Source organism: Hordeum vulgare, chromosome 2H (genome assembly GCF_904849725.1).
Source record: "Hordeum vulgare subsp. vulgare chromosome 2H, MorexV3_pseudomolecules_assembly, whole genome shotgun sequence".
In the NCBI taxonomy this organism is placed as follows: Eukaryota; Viridiplantae; Streptophyta; class Magnoliopsida; order Poales; family Poaceae; genus Hordeum; species Hordeum vulgare.
This window is the reverse complement of record NC_058519.1, coordinates 354,886,885-354,906,380: the sequence shown is the minus strand read 5'-3', so window position 1 is coordinate 354,906,380 and position 19,496 is coordinate 354,886,885.

Genomic DNA, 19,496 nt, shown 5'->3' with positions numbered 1-19,496 from the left:
CGCACGGCCGGCCGAACGCTTCGGCCGGCGCGCCGGCGCAAAGCATTGCCCATATTAATATCCCTATTAGAAGAAGGAAGACAAAAGTAAACTCCCACTCATGTGCGCAATTGACCTTGCTCAAATCCTGGAACTCTAGAAGTTCTGAAAGCAGCATCAGAAAACACTTTAGCACCATGAATGAGAAGGTCTTATTTGAGATTATTGCCTTGCTTGGGAATAGGAGAATTATCAGGTTGAGAATCCTGCAATGACTGAATATTAGTAGAAGGCAGAACCTTCTCTGAGAATATTATTTCAACTAGTAGCAACAATTTGAATTTGGTAGGGAAGAAATTTTTTCCTCTCAAAGAGGAAATCATTTCTAGCTTTCCAAATGTACCACATAAATTTTAGAATATTTTGCAAAGATGCATGAGGATGGCCCATAGAATCAAAGTGAATTAGAAGGGAATGCATTGAAGAGTATCCTTGCACAAGGCTCTCAGATCTAAGGAACCAAGGAGCAGAGAACCAGGTTGCTCTAGAAAAATCACAAAGAAAGAAAAGGTGAAACTCATCCTCTTGATAAGCACATCTACAACAATACTACGAAATGTGGATAGAAAAACGGCGTGCTCTGATTCCAGTGGGCAAAGCTTTGCTAAGCATCCTCCAAGCAAAAGTTTCAACCTTGGGCAACAAATCTTCTTGCTTCCAAATAGTTTTAAGAAATGCTTTCAAATCCAAAGGAACATCGAGAGGAGCAATTCTAGGATTAGTATGAATGCCTTGTAAGAAAAGTTTATAAGCAACTTTGGAAGAGTAACCGCCATTGGGAGCCAAAGGCCAACAAAGAATATCAGCATTATCATCATCAAGAATCTCAATGTTGACAATCTGAGTAGCCAAAGGTTGCTGAAAAAGAGAGAAAATGTGCTGCTGGTTCCATTGCCTTTGCCCATGCTGCTAAGGATCCCTAACCAAGGATGGATAAATAAAGTCTGATGGTTGAGGAATGAGAAATCATGAATAGAGTTCCAAAGATTGCACCAAGGCATGCTCCAAATAGAAATATTACCTTGGGTGAGTTGATAGAAGGCATGCTATTTATGTTTAGGAAGCATTTTTAAGATGGAAGACGGGAAGGCAGATTTAGGTGGATTATTAGTAGCTTTCCAAATAGAAGTGGTAGGAAAATATTTGGCTTGAAGAACACAATAAAAATGGGAGGAGGGTTGTTTAGCTAGCCTCCAAGCCGTAGCAAGAATAAGACTCTCATTGATGTCTTTTAGATTTCTGATTCCAAGACCACCTTCAAATTTGTAGTTGGTAATATCCTTCCATGCTCTGAGACAAATACTCATGTTAGAATCTATTTCTCTAATCCCTGTCCATCAAAAGTTCCTAATGATAGAAGTGAGCTTGGCAATATTTTTTTTGAAAACAGTATATTTGCCATATAGTAAACAGGGATAGCGGAGAAGACAGAGCAAATAAGTTCAAGGCGGGCAGCATGAGATAGCATGTTAGCTTTATAAGAGGGGAGCTTATTTAAAAGTTTATCCAAAACAAAGTTATAAGCATCACCCCTATTCTTAGCAGGTAGAATGAGAGGATGACCAAGATGAGTGAAATTAGCATCCAGATTAGCAACAAGAAAGACTTGCTAAATATCATTAATAATATTCTGAGAAACATGATTGCTAAAGAGAACAATAGATTTATTCCAGTTAGGAGTTTGGCCATAAAGATCACAATAGTATTCAATAAGACTAGCCACGTGTGAGCCTCCTGACAAGTAGCCTGTCCACACACCAGAAGATCATCTCCAAATAGAAGAGAATGGGCAGAGGGGCAATTTGGTCAAAGAGAAATTCCCTGCAATTGGTTGGCCTGCAAAGCTTCATTAAGAAAGATGGAAAGTTCATTAATTGCAAGAAAAAACAAGTAAGGAGACATGGGACAGCCTTGTCGTATACCTCTGAAGCTCTTAAATTTAGGAGAGGGCTGGCCATTAATGAGAATAGAGAATGAGGGAGATGAGATGCATGCATCAACCAAATTAACAAAATGACCATGCATCCCTTTACGTGCCAAAGCAGAAACAATGAAATTCTGTTCTAATCGATCAAAAGCTTTGGCAAGATCAATCTTAAGCATAAAGGCATCATGTTTCCAGGATTTAAGAGAAAACGAGTGAGCAATTTCCTGAGCAATGGTAATGTTTTCAGTAATACGTCTACCCTCAATAAATGCTTGTTGAGCTTGGTCAATGTAATCAGGAAGATGATGCTTAAGTCTATTCGCAAGAGACTTAGCAATGACTTTATAAAGCACATTACAAAGACTAATAGGACGGTAGTCCATGGGCACAAGAGGAATTAACTTCTTAGGGATAAGTGCAATATTGGTATCATTGATATGAGGGGGAAGGGTAGCAGTACTATAGAAGTGAATGACAAACCGAGTTAACTCATCCCCAATCCAATCCCAAGTAGCTAAATAGAACTCTACATTGAATCCATCAGGACCAGGAGAAGCATTAAGCTTCATGTCTTTAAGAATCTGCAAAAGTTCGGTCTTGTCCGGAATAGAATAAGTGGGATCATTGTTATCATTAGTCCAAATAGGGGAAGAAAAAGGCCTACCTGCATAAGAGTTTGGAGAGGAAAATATGTGCGTGAAACAACCGTTTGCATCATGGCATCCGGTTTGAAATGAATATTGTCATGCTCATCTTTGATAGAACAAATACTATTTCCTTTTCTACGTTTGAGTACAGCCTGATGGAAGAATTTTGTGTTGCGATCACCTTTTACAGCCCAAGACTTTTTTACTTCTTTGCTTGTAAAACTGATTGAGTTTGGAAAGAGTATGTTCATACCTATTAATAAGAGTACTTTCCAAAACATGATCCTGTTGGTAGAGAGGCAGCTCTTGCAAATCCTTGATTTTGGATTCTAAGTGAGCAAGTTCTTGTTGGAGAGCTTTTTTCTTCTTGCACCAGATTTTTAAAGATCCTGCCAAAGAAGATGACTTTGCAGCAAAAGAGGTCAGGGAACTAGAACTCCAGTTATTTTTAGCGAAAGAGTGAAAGTCTTTTTCCATAAGCCACCAGTTTTCAAACTTAAAAGATTGTCTAGGCCTAACAAATTTACCTTCCGTGGAAATTAAAATGGGAGCATGGTCACCAAGAATAATAGGAAGATTTAGCACTTTAGTATTAGGATAAAAAGCACACCAATCGGAATTGACTAAGCAGCGATCAAGACGTCTATGAATGGGCTTAGAAGTATGTTGCCTACCACACCAAGTATAAGAAGGACCACTATAACCAATATCTAACATGCCGCAATTTTTAACAACAGACCTGAAAGCATTCATACGATAGAATTTCATATTACCATTACACCCATCCACATCATACAGGATATCATTAAGGTCCCCCATACAAACCATGGGCTTTCCTAGGTTATCATACATAAAATTAGCAACTTGGTCCCGGATGGCATTAGTCTGCCTATGATACGGGTCACCATATATACAAATGAGACAAAAGTTGACCCCTGAAGCTACATGGACTACATTAGCTAATATATATAGTGAAAGGCAACAGTATGCACAGAAACATTGAGCTCATTGTTGCACAAAAGTCAAAGGCCACCTGAGGCACCTCTAGAAGGAACAACAAACGCATTAGTGACATCAAATCTATTGACAAGATCGGTAGAATGAACTTTAGATGATTTGATCTCTGAAACAAAAGTTACCTGAGGATTAGTGGAGCGCATCACATTGGCAAGATATAGCATACACTCACTGCCGAGGCCCCTGCCCATACCTCGGCAGTTCCAAGCAACGACTTTCATGGCGCACGAGGAGCGTTAGGGCCATGCGTCGCTGCCCAAGAAACTGAGTGAGCCATGCTTTTCCCCTCATGATCGCTGAGCTCCATGTCGCATGTTCCCTGACCACTGCGAATATCAATCGTATCACCTTGGCTAGTGGAGCTAATGTTATCTTGAGTTTCCATTGTGGCTTGACCTCGGGTGCCATGTGTGCTACCACAAACATCCAAACCCAAGTAGTGGAGGCCATCGTCTCTAGGAGGTGAGATACCTAACTAGGTGTACAATGTCAACATACCATGTAACATAGATTATAATTTGCCCTTCGTTGAAAAATATCTGCGTACAACCAATCAAATATGATAGCATGAGATACATGCAACAAGTTTGAATGACGGTTCAATATAGTAGATTATATATGTAGGTATATATTTCAATTTTCATATCTTGTATCTACTTTTATACGTTTTGTTCTGTACTTCGATACTGGAGCTAGTGACTTAAATTTTCATAAATAGGAGTACATGACTATGTATATCATAATTATCCAAAAGTCAAACATATTCCTCTTTTATGAGAAAAGGACCACTAAAGCAAAGATACATTTTGTCGTTTTGCCACGGCTTGCTGCTGAGCATCTGATTTTGTTTTTTTAATATATATTTTATGAGCAAGGCAGGTGCATTATGGATTTCATTAAAAATGAAAAACAAAAACATAATGACCCAATTTATACGGAAAATAATGTCAAAAAACATACGGCATAAAAGACAACCGTACAAAACCCAATACATGTCAACATCGGACAAACTCAAACTCTATCACCAACATGCCTACAATCTAAAAATATGTAGGAACTCTTCAAAAAGGCCTTCAGAAAATACCGTCGCCCGTATCCTTTGACCCAATGGAATCGAGGCTTTTAATTAGAGGCATCCACGACAACACCGTCAGACTTTGTTTAGGGTAGATAGCCCAGCCTATGCGGTCTCTAATATATTCAATGGTATAGTCATATTATTGTGATTGATGTCGGGTCAGTTCTTTTTGTCTCTCTAAATTATTCATCTCTATGCTATCAGATTGGCCTTTTTATGTGCAGATAAACAAATGGGCGGTTGGGAAGTGAACAGCGTATCTTCTTAGCCCATGTCACCGTCTTGTCCGTACAACCTTGGAACGCATGGATGCTAATCTAGTGACCTCGCGTAAAAAAATTCTAGGGACCTAAGATGATTAGCTATCTGTTATGCAAAAGCATAAGGCTAAAAGCATTATTTGCCATGTCTTTACTTTAAAAGCTCTAATCAAAACTACTTTCTCCGTTTTTAAATATAAGCTTTTTTAGAGATTTCATTATAGACTACATCCGGATGTATATACATATTTTAGAGTGTGGATTCATTCATTTTAAAAAGACTTATATTTAGGAACGAAGGAAGTACTCCCTCCGTCCCAAAATAAGTGTCTTAAGCTTAGTACAACTTTGTACTAGAGCTAGTACAAAGTTGAGACAGTTATTTTGGGACAGAGGGAGTAGTAAGTAGGAGTATGTAAAATCGCAGGTTTGCATTTCAGTTGAAAAATACTTCCTTTGTTCCTAAATATGTCTATTTAGAAATTTAACTATGGACTATATATGAATATATATAGACATATTTTAAAATATAGATTTATCAATTTTGCTTCGTATGTAGTCCGTATTGAGATATTTAAAAAAAACTTACGTTTAGAAACGGAGAAAATATGTATATACCATATTAATAAGTGGGATATTAAAAAAACCATAATTAGTAATTTCATACAGATTATCCGGGAATTGGAAATATTTTATGGTGAAATTTCATATTTCAGCGTTTCTGGCCACGTGGTTAATTCTTCTACGTAATTAATTTCTCAATTAAAAACATATCATCTACTTAGTGGTTGGAGGCTGCAACCGGTAGCACTGTAGAGGTACATGATTTTCCGTTGGTTACTTGTCGTACGTGCAACAGTACAAGGGATATTCGCTTGCATCTCCTCCTAATCTAGACTTAGCCGCAAATTTCAGCATCTAAACTTGAGTATATGAAAGAGAAAGAAGAAAAACAAGTCAAGAATTGCAACTGCAACGTCGAACGAATCCTCCACGATGATATCCTACTCGATGGTTGACTTGACCAAGTAGTTATTGTTATTTTTGTCAATTATTAGTGCTTTTTGCGAATATATAATGCTGGTATGCCTATGACACTATTTACCTTTTTTCTTCCAAAAAGAGCCTTGAACTCTGTATCAAGGAATGCACACAATCATTTTATTGCTTACTCGAGTACAAGTCAGGCCCATGTAAAACGAGGTTCACGAAAATAAATTACACGCAACCGCCTTCCTGGGCAAAAGATAAATATATAGAAAAAATGTTAGCTAAATTTGCATGAATTCCTCATGTTTAATAATGTAGTATACACATGTGGCGTTGTGTGTTATCAACATGTCACATGAGAACTCACTTTGGACATTAAACCCAAGAACTATCAGTAGTCTAGTGATCGGATGTAGATGACTTGTCATGTCAACCATCAAAGGCCACTAGCACTCGCCCTAATTGACAATTATCTCGTTTTTATATGCGCTTCAACTTTGCAAAGTGTATTACTAGTCAAATTATGTTATAGTTTTAATCAAAGCAACGTGCTTTAATCTTGTGTTATAAGGATAGCATTGAAGAACCTCTCACTGGTTGCATAAACTACTCCTAGTTGTTAGCTGGTTTACCCAATAATTCATGTATCATATCTACGAGTCGTCCCCTATAAGTAAAATTAATTTATGATTTCCACAAAACTCCTAATGTATAATACAATAAGAAAAGATCAGCTTCAAGGAAAACGTTGCAGTTCTGGAAAAAAAGGATCGACCACGTCGTCTCCACGAGACGGCTTGGGCGGACACAATGGTTGCGAGCGCCACCACCCCATCCTCCCTCTCCCTCGTCTTGCCATCGATAGAGGAGCCATCGGCGGAGCCCACGCGGCTTCGAGGAAGGTGGCGGCGGGGTGCTGGTCTCATGGTGTGGCAAAGGCACGCCAAATCCTAAGTCATGGCTCCATGGTTGCGCGCGGTTGCTCTCGATGTGACGGGTCCTCCGACTGTCTTGTGCACGAGCGGCGGGAATTTGGAAGTTGGGCGGCGGACCATGGGTTTTAGGCGGCGGGGACTATCCTTGCGGCCATGCGGATGGCGCGATAGTCGGATCTAATGTTGGATGGCAGTAACTTCGGCGTCGTCCATGGTTGGCCCAGCATGGCTGCCCTCATTCATATCTGGGCGGCTCGGTGATGGTGATAAAGATCGGGTTGTCGAGTGATGGTGGTTGCATAGCTGCTCCTACCTCCTATGGCTCCACGACGTCAGTATGAAAGGTCTTTGGGATGGTCCATCTCATTAGACCTGATTATTGACTTTAGCATTGAGATGCAAACTATAGAAAACGGTTTGACGTGGAGGGGTGGTTGTGCAGCGGCGGCGGCCGCACATCACATGTAGCTACTCGATAGAGGAAAAGTGGTGGTGACAATAAAAGAGTGACTTCGATGGTGGTGCTACTCGAGCATTCGGTGTCGAGCTCCGGAGTGAAAGCCCAAGTCTGACCCGATTGAGATCGTTATTCCTAGCAATCACAATGTTTTTACATCTTTATCTTGTTGAAGGCAATACTTGGATTTGTTCGGATTGGTTCTTTAGGGTGAAAGCCCAGATTCCGATCTTGATGGTTCAATTCGGTGAAGGCGACGCTTGACTGTCACTTCCTTGTTGAATACTTTGTTGTTGAAGAACATTGTCATCCATTGTATGTCATGACATGGTTTTTGCGGATATGTTCAATTTTGCAGTTTGTCGATCAAGGATCTGATTGCTTTGGATTTTGTTTTTTCGTCGCCTACACATATATTTTGTCTTATATGACTTTGCTATGTCGGTATGTTTTTTTTTGTGTGTGTATTAATGTTGGTTATGTGCATATTAGCTACTAGATGATGCCCCACACATTGCTGCGGGAAGCGTGATAAATAGATGCATAAATCGATTCTAAAAAAACTAAAACTATTGAAAAATAGGATTGCTCATGTTTTCGATTTTAAAAATAATAACTTATATGAAGCATTTGTCAAAATGATGTTAAAAATGTAACATGATATATATATATATATATATATATATATATATATATATATATATATATATATATATATATAGACATATATATATGCCCTAAAGTATATACCATTTATGCCCACAACAAAAATTAGTGAAACAATGGATAGATTAGTGCACGGATTGTAACTTACGATCACATGCATGACTTGATGATATGGTATGGTTACATGAGGAAAAAGAAATACTTATGACCACATGCATAACTTAATGATGTGGCATGGTTGCATGAGAAGCAAAAATATGTAATGGATTGCAACTATTTAAGAATAGAAGATACACAGACCCGTGTATGCTTTTTGAGTTTGTATTCTCTTGATGGTTCTTTTTGATCCAATAAAATCCACCATTCTAAAACAAGGACAACGTCGTAGCGTTGTGATTTTTATTTTCTTTCCTTTTTGAAGTGGTATACTTGTTATTTTTATCGAACCTTGTGCTTAGTTATCTCTAATTCTCTATTGATGTATCTTCTTTTCTGCGGGGAAGTCTTGGAGGAATTCTCTGCTGGGATTCATGAACCCAAACCTTTTCATTTCTGAAAAGGGCATGACCCCGGCAGGTGCATCACAGGACATACACAACCCTCTTGGATTCTACTGTAGGTGCATTGCACACGAATTAATATTTTTCTATGCGCAGAACATTCAAGAACATGTTGCGGAGATGGATCACACATCATTACCACTAGACACGGAGTGCCATGCAGTGGAAGTAGAGTTGGGGCAGCGCGTCCGCATGGTCCTTCTCCTCCTCGTCCGATCTCCCTCGAACAGCCGGTCGTCGGATCCCACATACAGGTTCATCAGAGCGGCGCAAGTGCAGCGCCTTTAATGGTATCCGCGTGTGCAGGAGGAACGCCGTGCGACAGACTACTAGGACCGATCACACAGTCGGCGGCGAGTGGAGGTGGCTAGTTTCAACAGATGCAAAGCCCAAATGACACCGCCAAACTGATCAACTGGTTAAGTGTGCCTCACCCCACTATAGATAGTCATCCGACGCAGGCTCAACTCTTGGGCCTCGCACAGATCCTAAGCCTATGTGTTGCTTCCCTTGAGCGCACGACCCCTCAGGTTCTCGTTCACTTGGTCGCGAGTCAGATCGCATCTGACTCGGCTAGTCAGTAGTGTCCTCTAGCAAAGCATTCCGACTCCAAGTGTTCGATGAGGCTAGTTAGCCGAACCTATAATTTGTACTTCTGTTCCCTTTGCCACATGATATATGTTGTCGTGCACAAGGCGACATGGTCATCATTGTTGCAGCATGACCTCTTTCTCGTTCTGGTGAATCCGACCAACATCCAGATTATCTCATAATCCTCATTGCATGGCCATGCTTATCCAAGTCATATCACGTGAGGGGCCCAAAGTATATCTCTCCTGATCAGAGGGGCAAATCCCATCTTGCTCGACCATGTCTCGCAACATGGGTCTGGACAATCCCGAAACCTACCTTTGTAACTACCGAGTCACGGATTAGCATTTGGTCGGCCCAAAGCAAGTTTGTCACCATCCCGAGTACATACGCCAACTCAGGTCTTAGGACATAGAACATATTTTGTACTAGAGACTCTGAGATGACCTATGGATCCATCTCATAGTTGGGTCTCTCTAACTCAGACCTTATCTTGACTCGGATCTGACTACGTCGAATCCGACCAGATCTTTCTGAGTCCATATTATTCGGCTAGCATCCAATGCTACATGGTTAGTGAGACCGAACCATCTGTCGTGTCATATGTTAATATGAATGGTTGCGCTTCCACACAACCCTTTAGATTAGGGACAATTTAGGACAGTCGTCATATAATGCATAGTCTCACAAACAACTCACGTACTTGTTGATACACATCATTGACAATGTACAGGGTCTATCTTTATTCATAAACACATAGGAAATATCATCATACATGATGGCCTCTAGGGCATATCTCCAACAGTCTCCCACTTGCACTAGAGTCAGTCAAAAAGACATCGAATGCACATAGCCCTAATGTGCCCCTCATGCTTGTGTTGCGGAAGCGACTTAGTCAACGGATGTGCAACATTTGCATCTGTGTGAATCTTGCAAAAATTAGTATCACCATTCTGCACGAGCTTTCATATCAAGTGATATAATTCGGTCTATGTGCCTGCTCTTGTGGTGTTGTCTCAGCTCCTTGGCCTGTGCGATGGCACCTGAATTATCTCAATAAAGGTCCAACGGTTTTACCCAGCCCGGGAACAAATCAAGATCCTCCAAGAACTTCTGAATCCAAACACCTTCCTTTGCGACTTCACAAGCCGCAATGTATTCGGCCTTTGTTGTGGAGTCGGCCATTGTATCTTGCTTGGAACTCATCGAGCTCTCTGCTCCTCATTCATGACATATACAAATCCAGTTTGTGATTGACAATCATCCCTACCGATTTAGAAACTAGCATCATCGTAACCCTTTACACAGATCTCGTCCTCACCTTCATAAACTAGGGACATCTCTTTAGTTCTTTTTAGGTACTTCAAGATAGTTTTCACCGCTGCCCACTGATTCTCACATGGGTCGACCTGGTATCTGCTTGTTAAGCTTATTGCATAGTCAACATCAGGTCGTGTACATAGCATGGCATACATGATGGATCATATTGCCGAGGCATACATAATCCTACTCATCCGGTTTCTCTCATCAGAAGTCGTAGGACTCTGAGTATTGATTAGCCTTATGCCATATGAGATGGGCATGAGCCCTTTCTTACGCTCACTCATGTTGAACCGCTTGAACACTTTGTCTATGTACGTGCTCTAACTTAAGAGGAGCAGCCAAAGTTGTCAGAATCGCGACTCAAGTCTTAGAATCTTACGATCTTACGATCCAAAGTAGCCCCTCCGATTCTACGATTTTGCTCATAGAATCTAAGTTTCTACGATTCTGATAGTTATGATTCTACGATTCACGATCCTAGCAACGAAGCTCCAATCCGATTCAGAATCGCGATTTTGACAACTTTGCGAGCAGCCTCCTTGATTTATCTCTATAGATCTTGATGCCTAAAATGTACACTCTCTCTCCAAGGTCTTTCATCGAAAGTTTGCCATTCAATGATTCCTTGACTGAGTTCAGCATCGAAACATCATTTCCTATCAGTAGTATGTCCTCCACATACAAGATCAAAAATACTACTGAGCTCCCACAAGAATTCTTGTATAAACAATAGTCCTCTTCATTCTTGATGAAACCAAGGTCAACAATGACTTCATCAAAACAAATATTCCAACTCCGAGCTGCTTGCCTCAATCCATAAATGGACCTCTTGAGCTTGCATATTTCACCAACGTTAGTTCGATCGACAAAACCTTCGGGTTGTATCATGTATACATCCTCTTTTAAATTTCCATGAAGAAAGCCGTTTTGACATCCATCTACCATATCTCATAATCGAAATATGCAGATATAGCTAGTATGATCCTTACCGACTTTAGCATCGCTACCGGTGAGTAGGTCTCGTCGTAGTCAATTCCTTGAACTTGTCCATAACCTTTAGCGGCAAGCTAAGATTTGTGGATCTGAACATTTCCATCCACATCGGTTTTCTTCTTAAAGACCCATTTGCAACCAATGGCTACTACGACTGGCGGCAGATTAACCAAGTCCCAGACTTGATTGTCATCCACGGATCTCCGTGGTTCCGATGATGACTCCACTACGGGTTCCCTAACTGACTTCAGTATGATACCAGCTAAGTCGTCCCCGAGTGGCTCTCAAATTTTTTCGAGTCGCACTGTGCTCCCATAGGCTTCCTGACTAAGAAACTCTTTTCTCTAGGAAAATCCCATTCCGAGCAACAAACACTTTGTTCCCTTCTTGGTTGTAGAGGTTCTATCCCAAGGTCTCCCTTGGATATCCCACTGATACGCATTTATTCGACTTGGGTGTAAACTTTTCCGACATGAGTCGCTTGACAAATGCTTCACAACCCCAAATCTTTAGAAAAGACAAACTAGGACTCTTCCGAGTCCACATCTCATGTGGTGTCTTGTCTACGGATTTTGATGGTACCCTATTAAGTGTGAAAGCTACAGTTTCTAGAGCGTATCCCGAGAATGACAAGGGTAAATCCGATTTGCTCATCATCGATCGGACCATGCCCAACGAGGTTCGTTTTCTCCATTCCGACACGTCGTTTCTCTAAGCGTTTCCGAACGTGTGAGCCGAGGTACTATACCTCGGCTTTATAGATGATCATCAAACTCATGGCTCGTGTACTCACCTCCACGAAATGATCGCATAAGATTTATCGTCTTGCCGAGCTGACTTTCAACCTCGTTTTGAAACTCTTCGAACTTTTCAAAAGTTTCCGACTTGTGTCTCATCAAATAGATATATCCATGTCTACTCAAGTCGCCAGTAATGTCACGAAGTGCTAATAGCCACCTCTAACCGTTGTGATCATTGGACCACACACATCATTGTGTATTAGCTCCAATAGCTCGGACGCCCTCTCGAAACTCTTTGCAAAAGGAGACTTAGTCATCTTGCCTAGAAAGCATGATTCACATGTCTCGAATGAACCAAAGTCGGACGAAGTTAGGAGTCCATCATCATGGAGCTTCTTCATGTGTTTCATACTAATTTGTCCAAGCCGGCAATGCCAGAAATATGTCGGGTTTAACTCATTAGGCTCATGCCTCTTGACATTCACGTTATAGACTGGTTACATTTCTAGATTCAAAATAAATAGCCGATCTACAATGGGTGCATAGTCATGGAACATTCCATTCAAATGAAATGAACAACCATTGTCCTTTAAATTGAATTCATAGCCCTGACTCGTCAAGCATGAGGCAGAAATAATGTTCCGACTAAGTGCGGGAATATAATAACAATTATTCAATTCCAAAATAAATCCAGAAGGAAGTTGGAGCTGCATCATGTCGACCTCCCCTTCTGCCACACGCCTAGTTCTTACTAGACCCCGCACGAGTTGCAAATATGAACAACCGATCCGGTATAAAATACCCAAGAGCAACTGCTACCTCTTGAGCTTGCGTTGGTTTTTCCCTTGAAGAGGAAAGGGTGATGCAGCACAGTAGCGATAAGTATTTCCCTCAGTTTGAGAACCAAGGTATCAATCGAGTAGGAGTATCAAGATGAGGCACCAATGTACCTGCGCAAAAACAAACAAACTTGCACCCAACGCTATAAAGGGGTTGTCAATCCCTTCCCGATTATTTGCAAGGTGAGATCTGAAGGTGGAAAGTGCAACAAAGTAAATTTGTAGATCGAAAAAATGATGTGAAGTAGACCCGGGGGCCATAGTGTTCACTAGAGGGTTCTCTCATGATAGTAAGTATTACGGTGGGTGAACGAATTACTGTCGAGCAATTGATAGAATCATGCAAAGTCATGCCGATATCTAAGGCAATGATCATACATATAGGCATCACGTACGAGGCAAGTAGACCGATACTGTCTGCATCTACTACAATTACTCCACACATCGACCGCTATCCAGCATGCATCTAGTGTATTGAGTTCATAAAAAACAGAGTAACGCCTTAAGCAAGATCACATGATGTAGATGGATAAATTCATGCAATATGATATAAACCCCATCTTTTTACCCTTGATGGCAACAACACGATGCGTGCCTCGCTACCCCTTCTGTCACTAGGTGAGGACACCGCACGGTATGAACCCAAAACCAAGCACTTCTCCCATTGCAAAAATTATAGATCAGGTTGGCCAAACGAAACCCACAACTCGAAGATAATTACAAGAATATGAAATCATGCATATAAGAGATCACAGGAGACTCAAATAATATTCATAGATAATCTGATCATAAATCCACAATTCATCGGATCTCGACAAACACACCGCAAAAGAAGGTTACATCGGATAGATCTCCATGAAGATCATGGAGAACTTTGTATTGAAGATCCAAGAGAGAGAAGAATCCATCTAGCTACTAGCTATGGACCCGAAGGTCTCTGGTGAACTACTCATGCATCATCGGAGAGGCAATGGTGTTGATGAAGAAGCCCTCCGTGTCCGAATCCCCCCTTCGGCACGGCACCAGAACGGTCCCCAGATGGGATCTTGCGGAGACAGAAGCTTGCGGCGGCGGAAAAGTATTTTCGTGGCTTTCTTCCGTGGTTTTGGATTTTTAGAGAATTTATAGGCGAAAGAAGTAGGGAGAGGAGCCACGGGGGGCACAAGCCTGCTAGGCGCGGCGCCCCCGGGCCGCGGCTAGGGGGCTTGTGACCTCCCCCGAGGTCCCCTGCCTTGGTTCTCAAGTCTCCTGCGTATCTTCTGTTATGGAAAAAATCATTCCGCAGGTTTTATTCCATTTGGACTCCGTTTAAAATTCTCCTCTGAATAAGGTCAAAAACACGGAAAAACAGAAACTGGCACTAGGCACTGAGTTAATAGGTTAGTCCCAAAAAAGATATAAAATAGCATATTCATGCATACAAAACATCCAAAGCTGACAAGATAATAGCATGGAACCATCAAAAATTATAGATACGTTGGAGACGTATCAGCTACTAGGTATGACAGCAAGGTAAATGTCTATAACATATGTAACAAGTGTACCCTTGCATGAAGAAGCATCTCCGGCCTTCTTTCCATGCTTAGTGACGGGGTTGTACATTAGGGGTAGTCCTACAGACCTGTATCCCTAGGCCCCCCAAGACCCTACATGGACATCAACGTCCCAAAAGCCACCGGTGCAGTCATGACCTCACCCGGGCAAGCATATATTCACTCGGCCTGAATGAGGTCACTGATGTCTACTACGCAACCTTCTCCTTGTAGACGTTGTTGGGCCTCCAAGTGCAGAGGTTTGCAGGACAGTAGCAATTTTCCCTCAAGTGGGTGACCTAAGGTTTATCAATCCGCGGGAGGTGTAGGATGAAGATGGTCTCTCTCAAGCAACCCTGCAACCAAATAACAAAGAGTCTCTTGTGTCCCCAACACACCCAATACAATGGTAAGTTGTATAGGTGCGCTAGTTCGGCGAAGAGATGATGATACAAGTGCAATATGGATGGTAGATATAGGTTTTTGTAATCTGAAATTACAAAAACAGCAAGGTGACTAGTAACAAAAGTGAGCACGAACGGTATTGCAATGTGTGGAAACAAGGCCTATGGTTCATACTTTCACTAGTGAAGTTCTCTCAACAATGATAACATAATTGGATCATATAACTAGCCCTCAACATGCAACAAAGATTCACTCCAAAGTCACTAATAGCGGAGAACAAATGAAGAGATTATTGTCGGGTACGAAACCACCACAAAGTTATTCTTTCTGATCAATCTATTCAAGAGTCCGTAGTAAAATAACACGAAGCTATTCTTTCCGTTCAATCTTTCATAGAGTTCGTACTAGAATAACACCTTAAGATACATATCAACCAAGACCCTAATGTCAACTAGATACTCCATTGTCACCTCAAGTATCCGTGGGCATGATTATACGATATGCATCACACAATCTCAGCATCATCTTTTCAACCAACACATAGAACTTCAAAGAGTGCCCCGAAGTTTCTACCGGAGAGTCAAAACGTGTGCCAACCCCTATGCATAGTTTCCCAATGTCACGAACCTGCAAGTTGATCACCAAAACATACATCGAGTACTCACATGAATCAAACGTGTGCCAACCCATATGCATAGGTTCCCAATGTCACAAACCCGCAAGTAGATCACCGCAGATAGACACGGGCAAGACATACATCAAGTGTTCTCAAAGACTCAATCCTATAAGATAACTTCAAAGGGGAAACTCAATTCATTACAAGAAGGGAGAGGGGGAAGAACATCATAAGATCCAACTATAGTCGCAAAGCCCGCGATACGTCGAGATCAAGACATCTCAAGAACACGAGAGAGAGAGAGAGAGAGATCAAACACATAGCTACTGGTACATACCCTCAGCCCCGAGGGTGGACTACTCCCTCCTCGTCATGGAGATCGCTAGGATGATGAAGATGGCCACCGGAGATGGATTCCCCCTCCGGCATGGTGCCGAAACGGGCTCCAGATTGGTTTTTGGTGGCTACAGAGGCTTGCGGCGGCGGAACTCCCGATCTAGGTTTCTTTTTGGGAGTTTCTGTATTTATTGGAATTTATGGCGGTGGAATTACGTCGGTTGGGCCCACGAGGAGGTCACAAGCCTGGTAGGTGCGGCCTAGGGGGTGGTCGTGCCTCCCGGGCTTGTGACTCTCTCGTAGCTCTTCTGGCCTTCTTCCAAACCTTCGGGGGTCTCTTTTGGTCCAAAACAATCATCGTAAAGTTTTATTCCATTTGGACCCCGTCTGAAAAAGGGTCAAAAACACGAAAAAAACAGAAACTGGTGAAAGTGCATGCTATGCCCTTAATCGTCTTTTGGTGTTAATGACAACACATACATAGGAAACTAATCCCATTTGTTGAGTGTATCTCAGGACGGCAAGTACTTTAGTAGATTGAGATTTATGTGCCAAAGGTTGCCTGAAAAGATTGGTGATTTATATTTCGAGAAGGCTCGGGATTAAGAAGAGATGATGTAGAGTAGTCTTTTGAGTTTACTGATATTGAGTATAGGGATCCCGCACTATTAAGAGGGGATCACAGGCTTTGCGATAAACTTGCTCATACCACATCTCTACTATAATACCAAACACAACATACTATCCACTTTGTCTTCAATTCAATACATGTCCAATTGCCTCGCACATCCGGCTCCCTCCGGACGTCCGAGGGCCGGACGTGCGAGGGCCGGACGTCCGGCTGGCTTCGGAAATCCGCAGCCAGGCACCAGAAGTTTGTGAGGCTTATATCACAGAAATCCGGCTCCCTCCGGACGTCCGAGGGCCGGACGTCCGGCCAAGCTCCGGAAATCCGGAAGTCTACACCAGTAGAATTTGTGCTCTATATCTCGGAAATCCGGCCCCTCCGGACGTCCGAGCGCCGGACGTCCGACACCCATCGGAAATCTGGAAGCCACCACCAGTTGAAATTGTGCTGTATAACACGGATGTCCGGGCCACTCCGGACGTCCGTACGCTGATGACTTCAAATATGTTCAGGCGCATCTACAGGCCTCGAATGACCGACCACTGTCGGACGTCCGGTCACTAATAATATCAGAAGAGTTCTAGTCATGCCTACAGGCCTCGGATGACCGACGCATGTCGGACGTCCGGCCCCTCACGGATGCCCGGACTTCCGACAAGTGTCGGACGTCCGGACCCTGTGTGACTTATTGCACCTCCAACGGCTGGATTTCACTCCACACTATAAATACTCTTCTCCCACCTCGTGAAAGGGTGTTCAACACAGCAAGAATACTCCCAAGAACACCTTTCCTCTCACCCACTCTTGTCTACACCAAATCCTAGATCCCAAGAGCATTTGTGAGTCCTTTTGAGTGTTGTTACAATCAAAAGATAGATCGTCTCCCTCTACTCCTTCCCACCAAAGTGATTTGTGATTTGAGCAAGTTTTGAGCAATCCCCGTGATCTTGTTACTCTTGGAGGTTGGAGACTCCTAGGCGGTAGGAGTCTTCGGAGAGGAATCAAACCATTGTGATATCCCCCGGAAAGTTTGTGAAGGTTTGGAAGCCACCTCAAGGCTTACCACTAGTGGTTGAGAAACGCCTTCGTGGAGTTATCTCAAAGTGAGAATAGGGTGAGCCTTCATGGTGTTGGTGTGCCTTCGTGGTAACATCCGCCCCTCTAACGGTGACGTAGCTTCCCTCCAAGGAAGTGAACATCGGGATACATCCTTGTCTCTCTCGGAGTTTCGGTTATTCCTAACCCTAACTCTCTACTTGTGTTAATCCTTATTACATACTTGTATTTGGTTATTGTTTACCGCTTGCCTTGCTTCACTCCTAATAGCTTACTCTTTGTCATAGCAATTATTAGGCTTACACTCATATTCCGCACTTTAGCCTAAAATTGCTAAGTAATTATTAAAATTTGGATTTGTACCTATTCACCCCCCCCCCTCTAGGTCCATCTCAATCCTTTTCAATTGGTATCAGAGCCTCGTGCTCTATTTGTTTGGCTTAACCGCCCTAGAGTGAGATGGACGTGGATCCAGCTACGGTAGCTCCAGTGCACAGGGACGGGACTTCTGCGAAAGTCAAGTCTTTCACCTCTGAGGACCTAGAACGGGCCCTTGCCAAGCAAAAAGAGGAGCATGATGCTTCTCTTGAGGCCATTATTCAAATGATACTAGCATCACTAACCACGGGGACAACCACGTCCCCGACGGCCTCAGGGCCCCACATGCACGGTACCTCATTTGGCCAACCTCCTCCGGAGAGGAACCAAACCAGTGTTCCATGGCTCTATGCTAGATCTCAAATTGAGAAACCTAAGTACAATCCTGGAGGAAAACCTCCCTTGCTTGATGACAATTCCGATTTTGCTTTGTGGAGAGTTGGTATGCAGGATCATCCTAGGTACGCCAATGATGAGATGCTGGACATCCTCGAGCATGGGTACAATCCTGTTGATCCAAGATGCCTCACGCCCAGAGAAACTTATGACAAGCATCTCAATGACACCGCGATCATGTGCATAAGAAAAGGAATGAATGACAAGCAACGAAGACCTTACATTCACATCACAAGTGCCAAGGAATTGTGGGACAGCATCATAAGGACCAAGACCGGTACCTCCACTCTTCGGCTTGCTCAATATGAAATTGCCAAGGGGCAATTACAGAATTTCTGTATGGAAAAGGGTGAATTTCCCAAGCAACTACTAGAACGGCTCATGACTCTCGCCGCAGACATTGAGTCATGTGACTGTGACAAGACGCAAGATGGTTTCAATCTGACCAAGAGATTTCTTGTGGACAAGTTACTTCACGCTCTTGCTCCGTATCACCATCAAATGGTATGGGACATGAGGCAGCATCATGCTTTCAAAGAAATGACTCCGGATGACATCATATCCACCTTCCAATTATTTGAAGAGTCAAAGGCAAATGCAACAAAGCACCTAGCCATGCATGGCACTTCAACATCAAAGATCAATCTTGCTTTGAAAGCCAAGCATGAGTATGACGAAGAAGAAAGTGAAGAAGAAGAGGGTGATGATGACTGCCAAGAGGGTGATGACGTTGACTCTGATGAAAGCCCATCTTTTGAGGACATTGCTCTCTTTGTGAAGAAGTTCAGTGCAGGGAAGTTCAAGGAAAGATTCCCAAAGAAGAAGGTAAGGAAATGCTATAACTGTGAGGAAACCAACCACTTCTCCAATGACTGCCCTTATGAGAAGAGAGAAGACAAACCAAGGTTTACAAAGACCTTTGTAAAGAAGAAGTTGCCAAACCCTATGAACTCCAAGTCCAAGAGGACAGATGGAAGAGCAATGGTTGCACAAGAAGAATCAGATCCAGAAGATGTTGGTGGAGTTGCCGGAGTAGCTCAAGATACACAGAGTACCTTGAGGCTAGTCAACAAAAGTGGTGATGTTG